This window comes from Lissotriton vulgaris, chromosome 2_1 (genome assembly GCF_964263255.1).
Source record: "Lissotriton vulgaris chromosome 2_1, aLisVul1.2, whole genome shotgun sequence".
Classification (NCBI taxonomy): Eukaryota; Metazoa; Chordata; class Amphibia; order Caudata; family Salamandridae; genus Lissotriton; species Lissotriton vulgaris.
In genome coordinates this window covers 635,360,275-635,379,367 of record NC_141687.1, presented here as the reverse complement: position 1 = coordinate 635,379,367, position 19,093 = coordinate 635,360,275, and positions in this window count along the sequence as shown.

Genomic DNA, 19,093 nt, shown 5'->3' with positions numbered 1-19,093 from the left:
GGGGACCAGGAGTTCCCAACTCACATTGATTAGTGTAAATTCCCTAACTCTCTCTTTTGTTATTTAATAGATTTTAAGCCCCCACAAGACCATTGTTGTAGTTAAATTATCAATGCGTCTCATAGTCACTTCGAATTCGGATTTTATGAGCTGTTCGAAGTGGAACTTAAGCTCCGTGGTTAGGTGTAATACCCAAACTGGGGGTTCCAGAGGTTTATGGCTACTTTCATTAGCAGCTTGGCCTCCCACCAGATTTTCTAAGACCACCACAGGAGTGTTTTTGCCTATCTCCCTCTCTTATGGGCAATTTGCTTCCTAGGTCCTCCTCTCTTTTTTACACCCCCATCCATACCGTTCCTGTTATTAATTTCCCCAACTGGGGATTCTTGACCGCAGGGTAGTTCTAACATATTAGGAGCCATCGGTGTTTGGGGTGAGTGGGCTAGCTCTAGTTCCTTGGTCGGGGAAATGCTTGGAATCATTGGGCTCAATGAGAGACATCTCTCAGTGCACTTTATTTCACTGAAGACGGCTCCTATTGCCTGCTGTAACATTTTATCAATAGCAATTGGTTTAACAATTGGGGTTGGTATGACAGCTTTCTGCCTAGTGGTTGGCCTAGAGGGGGGGGGGGGGGACTATGCTTTCCCATAGTTGTTTGCTTTCTAATTCTCCCCAGCCCACAATAGTTCTTGGAGCCTGTTGTTACTAGTTTAGGAGGGAAAATTGTGTTTTGGTAGATTTGAAAACGACAACTTTACTCCAAGGGGTTCCCAAAATTTTCCACCTTGCTCAGCTTGGCTTTATATGCTAGGGGACAAACATCATTAATGGGACCCGTAGACAAAGGCCACGGGGGTGGCCCAGCCCAGCCTCAGACAGTATTGGACGGGCTCAGACGGGCCCGCCCTTGCCCCGGCGCACCCGCACATGTCCTGCGTGCGTCCCGTGCCGTGGGGGTTGAGGCAGCGCTACCTAGCGCAATCATCATGCCTCCCCCAGCGGCAGCTGCAATCAATGCGGTAATCAAGGGCCAGTGCACCCTGGGACAGCGAGTCCCACCAGGGATCGAAGTTCGCAGCCCGACTGCAGTGGTGGCGTGGTAGGCAGCCCAGAAGCTCGGCAGCAGCGTCAGGGGACAGTGGCCAAGGTAATGACCCCAGTAGTAACCAGCACCGCAGGGGTTTAGGCAGCGCTAAATAGCGCCATCACCCCGCCTCCCCCAGCGGCAGCTGTAATCAATGCGGGAATCAAGGGCCAGTGCACCCTGGGACAGCGAGTCCCACCAGGTGTCAAAGTTCGCAGCCCGACTGCAGTGTTGGCAGCCCAGAAGCTTGGCAGCAGCGTCAGGGGACAGTGTCCAAGGTAATGACCCCAGTAATAGCCCGCGCCGGGGGTGTTGAGGCAGCGCTAAATAGCGCGATCACCACTCCTCCCCCAGCGGCAGCTGCAATCAATGCGGGAATCAAGGGTTAGTGCACCCTGAGACAGCGAGTCCCAGCAGGGGTCGAAGTTCACAGCCCGACTGCAGTGGTGGTGTGGTAGGCAGCCCAGAAGCTTGGCAGCAGCGTTAGGGGACAGTGTCCAAGGTAATGACCCCAGTAGTAGCTTGCGCCGCAGGGTTGAGGCAGAGATAAATAGCATGATCACCACACCTCCCCCAGCGGCAGCTGCAATCAATGCGGGAATCAAGGAACAGTGCACCCTGGGACATCGAGTCCCACCAGGGGTCGAAGTTTGCAGCCCGACTGCAGTGGTGGTCTGGTAGGCAGCCCAGAAGCCAGAATTGAAAAATATTCAACTCTAAATATTAAAAAATCTTTTTTATTACTCATTTATCAAATACATGTAACAAGCATTGGCAAAGTCAATAGGTCGGGTCTTGTTCAAGTGTATGTTTGTTGCAGTATGACATCTCTGGATCGAATAACAGAAAACAAATACAGGGGCACGAAAACACAGGTCCAGACACACACTGTGTGAACCACAGGATTTAAGTTCACATGTTTTACGCTGCATCTCTAAGTACACAAAACAACCCGCTTGAAGAGTCCTCATGAAATTTCTTTGGCCCTGCCCCTTTTCAGAGACCCTCCAACTTTTTCATCACTCTTAAAGCACTTAATGGGTCAGTAGGTGGAACCAGATTTCCTCCAACACTCACTTCACACTGATCTCAGAGGCCAACACATACATGCTCATGGGCAGTTTACATCACTGCCACCCTTCTGTATGCTGTGGATGCCAGGGCTCCCTTGAATGCCCATTGTGTTCTCCTGCAGCAGCGGGACCACCCCACCACACTTCTGCATCTACTCCTGACTGCGTCGCCATTGTGATACTCTGCACCCACAGCTTTGGTCATGCCACTTCCACCAGGAAATCATGGCCTGCACAATTCTTCTTCTGTGCCGTACCAAAAAAAAAAAACACCTTTAGTGTGTGGAGGACCTCTGCTCTTGGCACCACCAGAATGGCCCACCAAATCTGGGTAGGATCTAGCACATTCTTCAGGGCATCCCCATGTTAAGCAGTTCCATAGTCAATGTATCTAGCCCGCTGCTTCACAGGGTCCCATACCTGGCGAGCTGTTCTATTGGTTTTAAAAGGGAGCAGCCATCTTCCACCTGGAATATACCACCCAGTCACTATTTTTGATGGGCAGGGCACTTATGTCTTAGATAAAAACAGACACTTTCTTTCCTTCCTTTGATTGTGAATATTTTTAATATTAAATGCAATGAAAAACAAGATGGTTGGCCTCAGAAATCTCTAAGAAGCATCTAGTCAAACAAGAAGCTTTATGTTTTTAGTAAATCAATGTCTACGCTTTTGTTGATGATTTGGAAAATGCAGCCATTGAAAAGACTTATTTTTGTTTATGATTTTTTCCTGGCAACACAAAAAGTGTAACACATATGTCTTTAAGACAGGCATGCACTGAGTAAAGCAATGTTGTTGCGGTTTTCTCCCTAATGAGTTCATGTAAGTGCCCACATCGGTAAAAGGCAGCAAATAAAGCCAAGCACTGCAGGGCTTATTTACCATCCTCTTGTGCCACTTTTGCATAATTTTTAACATGGGAAAAGTACGGGTGGTGCAAGGGGCTTGTAAATAATCACCTGCATGTCTGGCAAATTGGGTGCGCTGGCGTTCAGCTTTCTAGAGAAAGTTCCCTTGAAAGGATTTCATGATAAATTGCTGAAAGAGGGATGAAGTTATAAATGGGCCAAAAAATGGTCTTGCCTAGGAAACTCCCAAATCAACCTTAGCTGCAGAGACTCTAGAGGGCCAGATGTATCAAGCTGTTCTGCAGTCGCCAACAAGCCAATTCGCAGAATCAACACATTTACAACTGAAAAAAAGGCATTTTGGTATTTATCAAACCCAAACTGTGATTTGGTAGCACATTACAGAATCGCACTTTTGGCCCACGACCAAATACCGATTTGGTATTTGGAATGGGCGTCCCTTGCAAATATCAACTCAAAATAGTATGTATTAGTGTTTTGCAGCTGAATTATGGTTGAAAAGCATTAACTTTATACCAACACAGTGAAGTGGTAACCCTTCACAAATGGGAAGGTGTCCCCAGGGAAACCCCTTCCACTTTGAGAATGTTACAAAATATACATTTTTAAGAGAATGCAGTGGTCTGATATACAACTGGCTAGTCCTAAAAAATGAAACTTAAAAGTTTGATTTTCTTTTTTTTTTAAAATCATCCCCCTTTCCTTAATGGAAACAAGTTGCATTTAAAAAAAATGTGCTTTATTAAAAAACAATCAGAGAGAAAGTGGTCTGATGACCCCAGCAGGCCCCAATCCCTGTGATGACTATCCTTCCACAGACTGCGACCTACCTCATTAATGTTCATGAGGTAGGTAAATTTGTGACTCACTAGAAATCACTATAAGTACAATGGTTATATACATTCAGCATAGTGGTTTCCTAATTACAATTTGAGGAAAATCACAATTTGGAAATCGCTATCCCCAAATTTTGTACATTTGGCACTCTTGGTTGTAAGAAATCGATGTCCAAGTACAGTGGCAATTTTTTGCATATTTGTAACATAATATAGGAATGTAATATTCGGATTAAAAGTATTGCGTGGCAGGATAATTATCTATTAGACTCAGGATAGTGCATTATCATAGATTATCTTGATCTGCAGTTATTTATCAAGGTTATTATAAAAATAAAATAAAATTATATTTTGCATTATTATTTCAAGTTTACTTGTAAATATTTTTTTTAAATATTGATTTTAAATTACAATGAAAAGTGATATAACTTTTTTCATGACAAAATATGTAAATCAATAAAACGCAATCCACTGCTGATGATGTCACATATTACATCATTCATGACATGATCAGTGACATCACTGATGACATCACTGATGACATCTCAAATGACATCACTGATGACATCAATGATCACATCATCCAGTGAATGTGGTTTGCTTTGATATTTAAATAAGTATTATATATATATGGGAATCTGCCTTGAACACTGAGTGGATGTATAAGTGTCTGAATGGAGGATTTAGTAGCAAATTGATTGAGTTTCTAAGTGACGAATTTAAAATGTCTCACTAAATATATGGGATAGTGATTAAACTTTGTGAACACCTGTATCACTCTATCTCTTGTTGTGTAAACTACCACATAAGTTGGTTACTAGGTATGTGAAAGTCTACATTAATTATTAATTAGTTAAGTGAGTATTTGTATAGGATAGTGAATGAATGTGTGTGGTTGGGTGGGACATGTGTGACTGTCGAAAGATGTGTAAATAGTTGATTTAGTAGGTATATGAGGTTTAGACTGTACGTAGAAACAGTTCTTTGGGTGAGTGAATCTCTTTATGGGTGTGGTGATGAGTAAATATATTTCTCAATGATGTATGTCCAACAAACTAAAAATATAAAAGGCAGTGTATGTGACAATTGTTGTATATAAACAAGTATACATAAGACTCAGTGATTGTATGTGTGAGATATGGGTAACAGTATAGTTGTAATAGTGATTTTATGACACACTAAGTATGAGTCACTATCTATGAATAAATAAAATTGTGTTTGTGTAAGTGAGTAGCTTAGTGAATATAAGTATGATCAATTATTTGCATGAGTGAGTAGGATGTTTGCATAAGTGAATAGGATATGTGCTGGTGTGTAATGTTGATGTAGGTGTATAAGTATATTTAATAGTGTTCTATTGATCTTTGTTAGCATGTCTGAGTAAATCTATAGGTAAGTGTTTAGATGTGTGTGTAGATCTAGGAGTCACTGAATGGGTTTTTAGAAACTTGAACTGGTGTGACAATGGTTTCAAATATGGTACTTCATATTTTATAATGAGTGTTAAAAGGTTATGCCACTGTATGATGGGGTGTATCAGTTTGTCACATGGATGATGTCAACAGTGATGTCATTTGAGATGTCATCAGTGATGCCATCAGTGATGTCACTGACCATGTCATGAATGATGTAATATGTGACATCATCAGCAGTGGATTGCGTGCGCGTGAGTTATAGTTAGTACAACTAACTATAACAGGGGAATTTTAATGGTTTTGTAAGAGTGAAATGTCCAACTAACTATAACACCCCTGAAACCTGTGGCTTTTTCAGTGAATTTCTGAGGTTTTTTAAATGCTAATTCCGAACTATAACATGTCTGAAACCTATGTTTTTTTCAGTGAATTTCAAAGGTTTTTTAAATGCTAATTCCTAACTATAACATGTCTGAAACCTATGTTTTTTTCAGTGAATTTTAAAGGTTTTGTAAATGACAATCTTTAAATATATTTATTCTCATAATAATTTTTTTTGATACTGATTTACTATTTTTTTTAAACTATTTATTTTTAGATATTTTATTTTTTAAATTACATTACATTGTGTGGCCCCCGTTCTTTTTCTTTTTTTTTGGGCCCTTGACCTCATCCCCTAGAGCCTGACCCGCAAATCTAAATGTATTAATTTTTTTTATAGGAATGGAATTCCTATGGAAGGAAATACAAGTTACTTGTAAGTATGCTTGGAACTACATTTCAGGGTCACTGCTGGGCTAAAATATGCAGCACTGGGTTCTCTCCTGATAACAAATGAATAAATCGGAATTTGTTCTTCGGATGACTTAAGGTGACTTAAGGTGAATATTTTAAAGTTCGAAAACTGCACACTTAGAAGAATTTGCAACTGAAACCAGTCAATGTCAGCCTATGAAAGGAAATTCACTCAGCAGGTAAATAGTGTTATTATTACTTTTTCTTACTCAGGGGTGGATCCTGAATCCAGCACTGCTGCACCACCTCTAAATAGTTGAAAGTATGCAAATTACCAAAGACGCGCGGAAGCCCACGTCTCTTTTTGTTTTAATATTGCTAAGAAGCTCGGATCATACGCCTGGAACCACCTGAGCAGACCTAGAGGGTCAGGTTGTGTCTACCCCCCCCCTTTTCACATTTTAAACTCACATTTCACACGCTTCTTCAGCTTCCCTTCTACCATAAAATAGTTGCCAACAGTTTCAAGTTTCGAATGTTGACAAGCACTTGACAGCCAATTAGTATTCAGCGCATGATCGGAAGGTTGTGGTTATGGTACAATGACAATAAGAGGAGTATCCTTATTCAATTTTTTTTATGGGAATGGGGCCGCGTGGCCCCCCTCCTGTGGTCAATTCCGGAAACTGAGGTCCCCACCCCCCGGGCATGGCTAATTATATATTATTATTGCATAGCCCCCCTACTGAAGCCACTTTAAGGCCCCGGGGACCCCATTCCCCGGGGATGGCCTTTTAAATTTTTTTTATTTTGGCCGTCACCATTGGGGACCGTGCGAGGGTCTTCAATTCCCCCACTGTCCCACCGGCTCCCCGCCACATTTTTAAATTCACTTCACTGTTTTCACTGTTTTCACTCTTTACCCTCACAAAAACCTGCTCCGCAGTCACCTGGCGTCGCAGCACACCGGGGAGGTACTCGATCTCTCCCGGTGGACCCGATGATGAAGCATGTCACCACTAGGGTGAGTGAGGGTTTCCTGAAAAAATCTTGCATTTTTTCTTGAAATTGGTCTTTTTATACGACCACTTACAACTGGCCTCAAATCTCACGTGCTATAACCATTCTGAACGCTTCTCTGACGGACACTCTTCCTTTGTTTATTTGCTAATTGACTTTTATTAGTTGTTAGGAGCACATAGGGTAATTAGAATAGGAAAATCACGTATTATGAATCCACACAATTTTGTACTGAATTGCCTTCAATTGTCATGATTGTGGTGCATACATGAAAGCACATAATGAGCCAACAATGGGTTTGCCCACTGGGGCTCAATTCCGTTTCAACAATTCTATTTGTCACTTTGAATCAATTGTCAGAATTATAGACGAATAACATGGTGATACCCTGTAAGACATATAACGTTTCAGTACTGAGATAAAATCAAAGTGTGGTTTGACTATTTTGTATTAATGCAATTTGTCACAGTTGGTGTTTATTTAGAGCACTTTCAAAGTTATTATTTTGGCTGTTGGTCGCGTACATATATGCATTTATATTGGCACGTGCATCTGCTAATGAGTTCATTATTATTGTTCTGGGCACAGAGTATTCAGAAATATGAGATTTTGCGATTTATTATATTTGAGAAACTTGAATTAATTTACAATCATGTATAACAATCGCAAACTGCACTTGCAGCAGATTTCATCTACAGAGTAATGCCTAAGCACGACAAAATCGTGTAAATGAATCATGTGTAAAAAGATTTCTTTTATGTTTACTAAACAGCCGATGTAAACAATGAACGTCATCAACTGCTCCGACGATCGAGTTGTGTATATGTATATAAACTGTCGTTTTTAAATGTGAAGTTGTTGTGACCAAGGCGGTTTGTCCGCCGAAACGCGTTAAGCCATCATCACAGGGTAAATAAAATTCCTAGCGCCTTTTCTTTTTATCTCGACGATAAAGGTCTGGATGATATATATATATATCTATATATATACATATTACGTTCTGTGACACATATAAATCATTTCATTGTCTCAACCACAAATCATAATCCAATGCCCGTAATGCGAATAAATTCACGCTGTGTGTGGCTGTGACATTGGTATTTCTCATAGTTTTGCCCCAGTTGAATGTGACTAGCCCACTGGGGCAAAACTATGAGAAATATGTGTCACAGAACGTAATATGTCAAAACTACGTGTTTCCAAGCCAAATTGCATGTTAAAAGATGGCCGCCACAGTTGATGGTAAAAATCACGTGAGGTGTATAGTTTTTTATGTATTTAAACATGGTGGCACTGTTTGTCTACGAGCGTGATCAAGGGTTCATCCCCGAAACGCGTCATTATTCCCTTTGCTGAATAAACTGAAGCTAAAGCACTTGAGGTGTCCGAGTGGTTCTTTTACGAATTTCAGAACCTGGGAGCGGATATATATATATATATATATATATATATATATATATATATATATATATATATATATATATATATATATATATATATATTCCTGGTATTCCCTCGCCTCCGAGTGAAAATCTTCTGATCACGGCAAAAGTCACAGCACCACGGCAAGGTAACTGATTAAAAAAAAAAATATTTATTAACACACCATTGTGCAAAAGTGAGCAAAATAGGAAGGCCTACACATTTTGGCTACCACTAGCCTTCTACTGGACCATAGAGTCCCACGCATCTAGACTGTATTTAAAGAAAGCGCTACATGCTTGACCCTTTGCCTGTGTTTACTGCTTCTTGGTGACTAGACTGCTAGCCTCAGTTAACAAACATCGTTCAATGCAGTCGCCATTTTGACAATAATTGTAAAGTACATTCTTTTGTCAAGAGAAAAAGTGCTAGTGCAGGATAAAGTTATTAGTTCTCAAGTTGTACAATACAAAACGACATACGATCATTTCATTTTGTTCTTATGTTCCTTCCCTATATGCATTTTAGGATACATTTGTCAATCACTTATCATTTTCCAACCCATTTACGGTGTCCGCTGTGAGATATATCTTATTATATCACATGAATGTTCAGAATTTTTGTCTAATTCAGTTCATTTGTACAGTTCATAACAAAGTTGAATTTAACATTTAACATTCTTCTCATTTTTATGATTATATCATATGAATAAAATTAATTAATTAATCGAGGTAAATGTAAAGTAAAATTTTTAAAACCAAGATCAATTTGAAACACAGCTCCAGTGACCCTTTTTATGGATATCAGGTTTTTCAAAGTTCACAAATTCAATCATATATGGGGAAGGAAGAAATTAAACACCCTCTGCTTAAAATTCATCCTCCCCTTTCATACTTGGTGGGGTGAGGTCGGGTTTAGTCTAATATATTGTACAGCTGTATCATTATTTAAAAAAGAGTTGTTTTCAAGGTTTGTGCAAAGTTCTATTTACAGTGTCAGGGAGTTTATGAGCAAAAAAGTAGGAGGATATATGTATATACAATCACTAAATTCAAAACAACATTATGATTCAGCTCTGTAGTTGACTTTAGTTCATTTTTCACTAGTTATAAATTTACAAATAGTTCTGCATCTTGGTTATGTCCATAGGGATATTCTGTACTAACTGCCAGGATCAAAAGAGATTCCATTCTGCGCAGCTTCAGAGTTCTGTCCCCGCCCCTTTCTGAAGGTTTCACAATTTTAATCCCAGAATATTTTAGTTGCTTACAATCACTCTGATGGTGTGCGTGAACGTTTTTTGCTATGGGATAGCCAAAATCCTTGTTCTTTATTGCACCTAAGTGTTGTAGGATTCGTAGCTTTAATTTATTGATTGTGTTTCCTACATAGTGTTTTTTGCAGGGACAGGTTAACCTATAGACCACATATTTTGATTCACATGTAATGGGGTCCATGATGTTCTCAATCTATCCATTCTGAAGTTGATAGTTTGTGGTATTTGAGCTATTCTCGCATGCTCTGCATTTTGCACATTTCCAAAATCCTGGTGCGTTGAGCCATGAGGTTGTTCTTAATTCTAGTATCTCTAAATGTCTTTGTGTCAGAATATGTCCCAGGAAGGCTGTTTTCTGATAGGTGATACTCGGATGTGGCATCAAGGTTTCTCTCACTGTTTCATCTAACATTAGAATTTCCCAATTCCTGCCAATGATATACTATAGTTCTCCACTTTGGTTGTTGAAGTCCATGATTAATCGTGTTATTGTTTCTGCTAGACCTCCTTCCTCTCACGGTTTCCTTTTTGATGGTGTTAGGAGATCAGTTCTTACTTTCGATTTGACTCTAGGTTTGGTGTTAGTGATGACTTCCAGCGGATAGCCTTTCTCAATGAAACAACAGCCCATTTCGTTGATTTCATAATCTAAATCAGAGTTCTCAGAACAATTCCTTTTTGCCTTAAGCATTTCACCGTAGGGTATGCTCTATTTTAGATTCTGCGGGTGCCCACTGTTTGCATGCAATATACTATTGCATGATGTGGGCTTACAGTGCATTTTGGTGCATACCCTTTCTCCTCTGATGAAAACTTCCTTCTCCAGGAAAATATTGTTGGTGTCTTTGATTGTTGACGTAAAGCTTAAATTGTAATCATTCTCATTGAGAGAGTCAATAAAAGTTTGTAAATCAGCATGATCCCCTTCCCATACAACAAAGAGGTCATCAAAAAATTGACACCAAGTTTTTATTTTTGAATGTTTTTGTCTTTTCAGTGTCTCAGTCTCCCACACTGCCATTAACAGATTAGAGTATGTAGGGGCAAAAGATATCCTCATCGCTGTACCTTGTATTTGCAAATACAGGTCACCTGGGAAGAGAAAAATGTTGTGATGTAAACAGTAGGTCACCATTTCGATCAACATGGCAAAATGTTCCAGGTGGCTTACTGATCTTGTCTGCAGGAATTCTTTAACAGCTTTTATTCCATCAATATGACCTATCGATGTGTAAAGCGATTAAACATCTATTGTTGCCATTAATAGACCTGCCTTCCATTCAATCTTTCGGATTTTTTTAAAAAAATCCATGGTGTCTCTTAGATATGAGGGTAAAGAGGTCACATAATTCATTAAGAAAATGTTCACGAATCTGGATGTGGATTCTAATAACGAATATAGATCGTATTTCTTAGTCTGTGACGCTGAATGATGGGGTGAGTTAATGAAGCTGCTGTGGAATGAAAATATATATATACATACAAATATATTTATTTATATATATATATTTATATATATTTTTTCCTTCCACAGCGGCTTAATTAACACATCCCACCATGCAGTGGCATAGACTAAGAAAGACGATCCAGGACTCTGTAGGACTTCCGACCAAATGTGTTTCTATTTTATTTTTCCAGCCAACGAGCATGTCAGAATTATGTGGTCTACAACAATTCCAGAAACTGATTTCGATCAACGTGTTTTGGCAACTGTCTTCAACTGGGTCTTCCGCTTAAAACGGTAAACAGCTTATTTAAACACTTTTCTTGTTGTATTTCAGTGACCCATGGAAACACTACAACGCTAACATCACAATAGTCAATTTTGCAGAGAACTTGCAGAGAACTTTCTCCATGATCCATATAATTGACCATTCATCCAAAAAGCATTCAAAAGCAGAAATCAGGTTATTAGGGACAAAATAGTCTGTAAAGTAAAATGAGATTAAAAATAATGAAACATTTTCCTTGGCACTCATGATTCTCACTATGTCAAAATATTTTCCTCTTTTATCAATTGTTGTATCTTTACACTAAAAATTATATGTAAAGTCCTATTAATCTGTGCTCACATATATATATTACCTACTGGCAGTTGCCAGTAGGTAGTTATGGTTAGGATTTATTTTCCATAGGAAAAGCATTTTTTGACTTGCCTATTACTTTGGCATAATTTGACCAATCTTCATTAATTTTTCCCAAAAAAGTGTAAAAATAGGTTCTGTGTGTCCTGGAAAGTTTGGGGGTAATCCATGCAGTGGGGACCGAGAAATAGGGGTGCAAAATAAGGGTGTGTTTGTAATGTTAAGTCCCATAGACACTCGTTGTCAAACCTACAGATGGAACCACTGGACGGAATGACACCAAATTTAGTAGAAAGGTAGATGTTGTTATGCAGATTATGCTTTTTGTTATTTCGAGCAAATCCGTTCAATATTTCTTGAGAAATTAAATCTGATCAGTATAGTGATATCTCTTTTTACATCACGATATGTACAAGGTGAATTGCAAAAGCATGGCAATTGGAATGCTGTGATTGGCTGGATGCAACCTGAACAGAAAGTTGCTGCTGCCATTTTAGGTATCGGGGACGGTTCCTGGGACTAAATTTTTTTTTTTAGTGAGACAAAGGGTAAGGGTAAAATAAATATATGATTTTAAACAGTGCAGTACTAAACCCCTAGTGTCTCTAATACTGTAAAATGTGTGCATGTATGTGTTTTACACGTCTTAAAAAAGGCGCAATCATTGCGGTTACCGAAGTCATTGCAACACTCTGTGTAGTCACGAAGACAGGATGTAGGGTTGAAACTCAGTTTTTTTTTAAGTTACAATGAATATATGTATACAGACATGTTCTTTAAGTTAGTAATGTGTGTATTGTAATAGTTAGAATACATTTTCCAAGTTATAATTTTTTTATTTGATGGCGGTCGTTGTATGTTTGCATTTGTTTTGTGATTTTGCAACGTGATCATCTCAACGTTGTCAAGGAAATCAATAATTTCCCCAAAACATAATTTAACAAGGAAATGTACAACATAAAGGGTCCTTGGGTGGCTCTGACAAGAGCCTATATGTTGAGAGTGTGTATAAGACAGTAACATATAAGACTGAATGCATCCTGTTCCCTTCATCTGGAAAGTAAACTCCATCACCTCTATATATTCCATGAATGTCAAAACAAAGATTGCTGTTGTAGACAGAGCCCATGTTATGGTCTCTGAGGAAAGCAGAAACAGTTTATTAACAAATTTCCTGGCTTTGTCAATCTGTGGACAGAAATACACCTAGGCAGTGTGAGGGAAAAGCAACATCAGTTCTGCAAAGGTATTCTAGAATAATAAAAAAAAATAGTGGAGAAGTGTGGCTCACTGGTTAGAGCAGGCAGACCCTGAAGCAGAGGTCAGACCCGGGACCAGGGTTCAATTCCCGACGCGGCAGGGTCTTGGGCTCAAATGTCCATGGACTCGATAATTCTCGCTTCGGTGCCTGACCTAATCATGGGTTCACACTCTGCAACTCTGGGCATTAAGCTTGCTTAATCTCCACAACAGCCCCCCGCGGCGGGATGCCTGGCTTTCACCTTGGGGATGCCCTGTAGGGGCTATCTCACAGGGAAAAGCCAGGACGGGTTCCCAAGGCAAGCGCGGAGATACCCCTTCGGGGGTCGATTCAGGCGCTATATAAGAAACATAATAATAATAATAATAATAATAATAGCAATTCACTTAAAAAAAACAAAAGTTACAGGGATGTTATAGTTAGGAAATAGATTTTGAAAAACCATAGAAATTCATTGAAAAAACAAAGGTTAGAGGGACGTTATAGTTAGGAAACAGGACCAAAGAAACGTTAGAAATTCACTAAAAAAATCAAAGGGTACAGGGGCGTTATAGTTAGAGTTACATTTCCCTTGTACAAAACCAGAGAAATTTAGCAGTTAAGCTAGCTATAACTCACACCCCCAGCAATGCACTGCTTATGACCTCACATATTACATCACTCATGACATGGTCAGTGCATCACTGATGACATCTCAAATGACATCACTGATGACATCATTTAGTAACTTTAGTAACTGTGAGTATTTTTTTAAAGTTTAGGAGTATTATATATATATATATATATATATATATATATATATATATATATATATATATATATATATATATATATATATACCAAGGTGTATTTGTGAATAGGTGTGTGTATAAGTGCCTGTATTAATGATTCAGTGGGTTACCAGAACAAATGTAGTTCAGGTAACAATATCTGTTGAATTTCTATGGTTTTGTGCATGTATAATCTCAGCCTAACTATAATGTCCCTGTAACTTTTGTTTTTTTCAGTCAATATATATATTATTACCTACTGGCGGTTGGGAGTAGGTAGTTATAGTTAGGACAAAGGGGCATATTTACAAGAATCGCCACTAAGCAGTTTTGATGTTGCTTAGGGGCAATTGTTTTACCACTGACTATTGCCAAAATCCATCTACATGTTAGAGACGTATTTACAATATGGCGTTACATGGTGTTAGGATCAGTTAGCAGCAGCGAAAATTGCTGCTAACGCTAGCATCATAGCGATAAAAATCTCGATTCTAGAATAAAAAAAAATGACAGCTGGCCAATTAGCGGCAAATAAAATCACGTTGGTCAGCCCAATGTCACTTTTCAGCCTTTAGAGTAGGGGTGGGCGGAATTTGTCTAATCGCGTTACGCATATCTCCGCGAAACAGTAAAGAATCTCTGCGAACACGCAGAAATTCCGCGAACACGTGGAATTGCTTGTTCGCAATGCTTTTTTACTGTTCGCAATCGCTGTTTGCATGCTCAGGGGGAAATATCTCGTGAACACGCATTTGAGAACGAGAACAAGCAAACAATTTCGCAAACTCGCAGAACACAGAATTTTGGGTAATTTACCCAATTCTGCAAATCCGCAAATGGAATGGAATTTACCGCCCAGGTCTACCTTAGAGGCAAACAGAACCTACAAATACACCTCTAAGGAAATAAAAGAAAATAAAAATCACCAGAATGCAGAATGAAGCAGCAAGGACCAAGTTCAGCACAGGTCAGCACCCCCCCCCCCCCCCCCGAAACCCCTAAACAGCCAGGATGACCTGCCAGAGTTCCTGGGGAAGAGGAAATGCAGAATTAGGGCCTTATTAATGAAAAGTGGTGCATCGCTGTGGAAAAATAGTGATGCAGCTCTTTTCATTGTGCCAACCTTGCAACACCATGGTGGATGATGCCTGGAAGTGCAGACAGTCCCCAAGTCCTGGAGGCCTCACTGGGGCTGCGTTTGAGGGTACACAGACAAAATATCGATTTTTAAATATCGATATACAAAAATATCGATGGGACAAAATATCGAAGGTAAGTAATATCGACAATCTTAATATCGATATTGGTATGATATCAGTAATATCGAAGTTGTAAATATCGATGTCAATAATATCGAAATTAATAACTTTGATGTTACTAATATCAATTTTTAAATAAATTGAGTGTATATTATATTGTATTTATTATGTTTTATTATTTATTTTTAATGTAATTTAATTAAATATTGTCTTTTACTACTGTAGCGGAATTATTTATTAATTAATTGAGAAATAATTTTTAATTATTTTAATTAATTGATTAATTGATAAATATGTTCTGTAGCGGGTTATGGGTTTATAGGGGAATAGGGTGGGAAGTAATTTAATAATAATTAATTAATTGATGTATGTTTGTCCATATTTTCATTAATAATTAATTGGTAATTAATTTCTATTAATTAGTTAATTAATTGATATAATTTTTGACATATTTATAATTATTAATTAGTTGGTAATTAATTAATATTAATTATTTAATTACATTAATTATAGTGATTTTTTATATATAATTTATTGTTATTCTTAATTAATTAATTGGGAAAAATAATATTAATTATTAAATTAAATTAATTACAGCAAATGTGCTAATATATTTACTTTATTGTTATTGTTAATTAATAATTAATTGGTAATTAAATAATATTAATTAATTTTGGGTAAAGGGGTATTTTTAGGGTTCAGGGTCAGTTTTCAGTTTTTGGGTAAAGGCCGGGGTATTTTTAGGGTTCTGGGTCAGTTTTCAGTTTTTGGGTAAAGGGGTATTTTTAGGGTTCAGGGCCAGTTTTCAGTTTATGGGTAAAGGGGTATTTTTAGGGTTCAGGGTCAGTTTTCAGTTTTTGGGTAAAGGGGTATTTTTAGGGTTCAGGGTCAGTTTTCAGTTTTTGGGTAAAGGGGTATTTTTAGGGTTTAGGGTCAGATTTCAGTTTTTGGGTAAAGGGGTATTTTTAGGGTTCAGGGTCAGTTTTCAGTTTTTGGGTAAAGGGGTATTTTTAGGGATAAGGGTCAGTTTTCAGTTTTTGGGTAAAGGGGTATTTTTAGGTTTCAGGGTCAGTTTTGGGTTTTTGGGGTACAGGGATATTTTTAGGGTTCAGGGTCAGTTTTGGGTTTTTGGGGTACAGGCGTACAGGGTAAAAACAAAAAAAATTACATTAAATCAAATAAATTACATGAAAAAAATTAAAATTACTTTAAATTATTAAGTGTTTTATTTATTTTAAATTTATATGTATTAGTTTTAATTTTGTTTTAGTATTTTTATTTAATAGTTGTAAAATTATATGTATTTTAAATTTATTTTTACATTATTATTAATACATTTAAAAAAACGATATTTATGATTCCGATATTTTTGTACTTCGATATTATTTTTTCGATATTTTTGTACTTACCTTAATGAAGATAGGATTCCGATATTTTTGCTGTCGATATTTTTGCTCCGATATTTTTGCATATCGATATTCTGTCTGTCGATATTATGTCAGACATTCGCGTTTGAGACCCGGAGTGGGAGGCACCAGTGCTGCGGAGTTACTGCAGCCTGATATTGGAGGCAGGCCGCGGGGGTGTGGACATTGAGGTGTCGGCGATCGCCCTTACCTGGTGTCAAAGTCTGGCAGGTAGCATTGAGACACATTGCTGACCTGTGTGACAAGACCACCTTGTGCCCCTTGGAGCTATGATCAGTAGAGGTGCTCCTGCGCACCAACATGGGGAAGTCTGCATTGCATAACATGTGCCACTGCTACACCTGGGTGCACAGAGGAGATTGCCAATGGTGGGCCATGCCTCTCTGCATCACAGGCCGAAGGAGTTGGCACCTCCCAGATGCTGTGGAGGGTGAATCCCCTGAGCTGCTCTGAACTTGTGTGATGGTAGCAATGCGACTTTGTGCCTAAGAGGGCCCTGTTGCATCACCTGCATTGAGAGGTTCCCCAGGGACCTCAGAGGTGACTGCTGTACCCAGGCTTGTGAAATCCAGCCTGGTTGAGGATCCTAACGGCTGAGTCACAGATTCAGAGAGAGTGCAGCAGATTGATCCCCAGTGTCGATGTCCAGTTGAGGAGAACGTGGGACGGGTAACGGAGGAGGCCTGGGGTCATGTCAGGGCCAGGCCTAGCACCTGTGGGCTGTGCACATCGTGCCATGAACAATCCCTGCACTGGGGTGGACCCATATCGCTGAGGACACTGACAAGACTGGTGGGGGACTCTACTAACTTGCTCAAGTCACTGATATCGGCTGTTGGTGGCAGTGGGTGCCACGGGCATAGGAGTCTATTCGGGCCCAGGCCCTTGGCCAAATATCTTGATCTGCGTTACTCGCTGGGGCACTGGGAAACACAGAATCTGGTTGAATCTGGTTGCCACTTTTAGATTGGGGGAGGCGAATGGGTGGTGCTGCCTTTCCTCGCACCCTGTTAGTGCACTTTTGTGCGTACGGGTGATTTTCCCTTAGTGGACGTGCTCCTTCCACTGTGCAGTGCCGTCTGGTAACTGCTGTTGCTGTCCCCATCTGCTGCTTCTGGTTCCTCTGACCCGGAGGTAAGGATTTTGATGCCCTCCTCCACCTGCAGTCCAGTGGTAGAGCATTACTGCTCTGGTGCTTGACTGCCCTCCTATCTCTCTTTTCTGCTGTTTCTGTCTCTTGTTCTACTCTTCTCCATTGCTTTTCTGCCTCTGCCTTTGGCTTTGTTTTTTTGGTTTGCTTTGTTAGGCTTCGTTTTTTCTGTTCACCTTTTCAGTTCCTTTTTCCCTGTTCTCTACCCTGTTGCCGCTGCGATCCCCTGTGGCACCACCTCCCTTTAGTATCCTTTCCCGCTCTCTCATTTCCCAACACCCAGCTTTCCAGCACCCCCCTGCATCACTACTTAATGGCAGCCACGCACAGTGGGTGTGCCGCTGGCATGCGAAAGGCACACTAGAGGCAAGCCCATCTGAATTTTTCGCACCAGGACATGCTCAGGGCTAGGGACCCTGCCTCTCGGATACAGCACTGCTACGACGCCAGCACATTCCTTGCCCTCAACCCTATACACCTTGCCCGGTGGAAATATTTAACTAATGGTTCCATGCTCCAGCAGAGGGACAAATCCAAGAAGAGGAGGTGAAGAACTCACATACTAAAAAATTAGACACAAGCAAATTAGAGTGACAATTAAGGGTGGGCGGTGAACTCCGCTCCGCCGGCAGAGTTGGTGGAGTTTTGCCACTCCATGCTTGGCTTGGGAGTAGGAAGGTTGACAAAAAACTGTCTACGCTCTGGGGGAGTGAAGTTTACTTTCATGCCACCTGCTCTCACCCCTAAATTCTGTCACAAATAGAGAAAATTGCCATGGACCGAAATACACTTCGGTTTTCTGTGAAAGTGTGGAAATGTGTAGCTACAGCCATTAATGTATGTAATTTAAGATGGTTCCGTTGATATGAAACAAAGACTTAATTTAGTGCTTGGAAAAAGATTGCGAGCGCATGCAGTGCGTCAGAAATACCCAAGGTTTCCATGATGAGTATGGGGATCAATTCCGATATGTGCTGTAAGTTAGCTTGTGGACGTGGTACTACAATATTCGAGATTCAGAGTTACACATCAGCACAGCACCCCCTGCAACCTGTCCCAGGTACATTTCAATAAGTCAATGTGAATACAACTTACCAGCGCAAAATGCAGAGTCAATTTGTAACCCTGCACTTCTGTTCTGACACCAGCTACGCCAGCTGAGAGGCAGTGGCTTGTAAGCAGCACCTATGCCTCACCTCAATGAACAGACTCTTTTGAGTTACACCCGAGCATAACCCTTTTAGGCAAGCAATTATTCATGGCATCTTATGCAATGTCCATTTATCCCAGGTAAATAAGGTTGCTCTTGTACATTGATTACAGCACTAGGGGGGAAATGCTCTCTTGACTCTTGAAAACTTCGCTCTGCACTGCAAGTCTGAGATGACGATCCGTGATTGGCACAA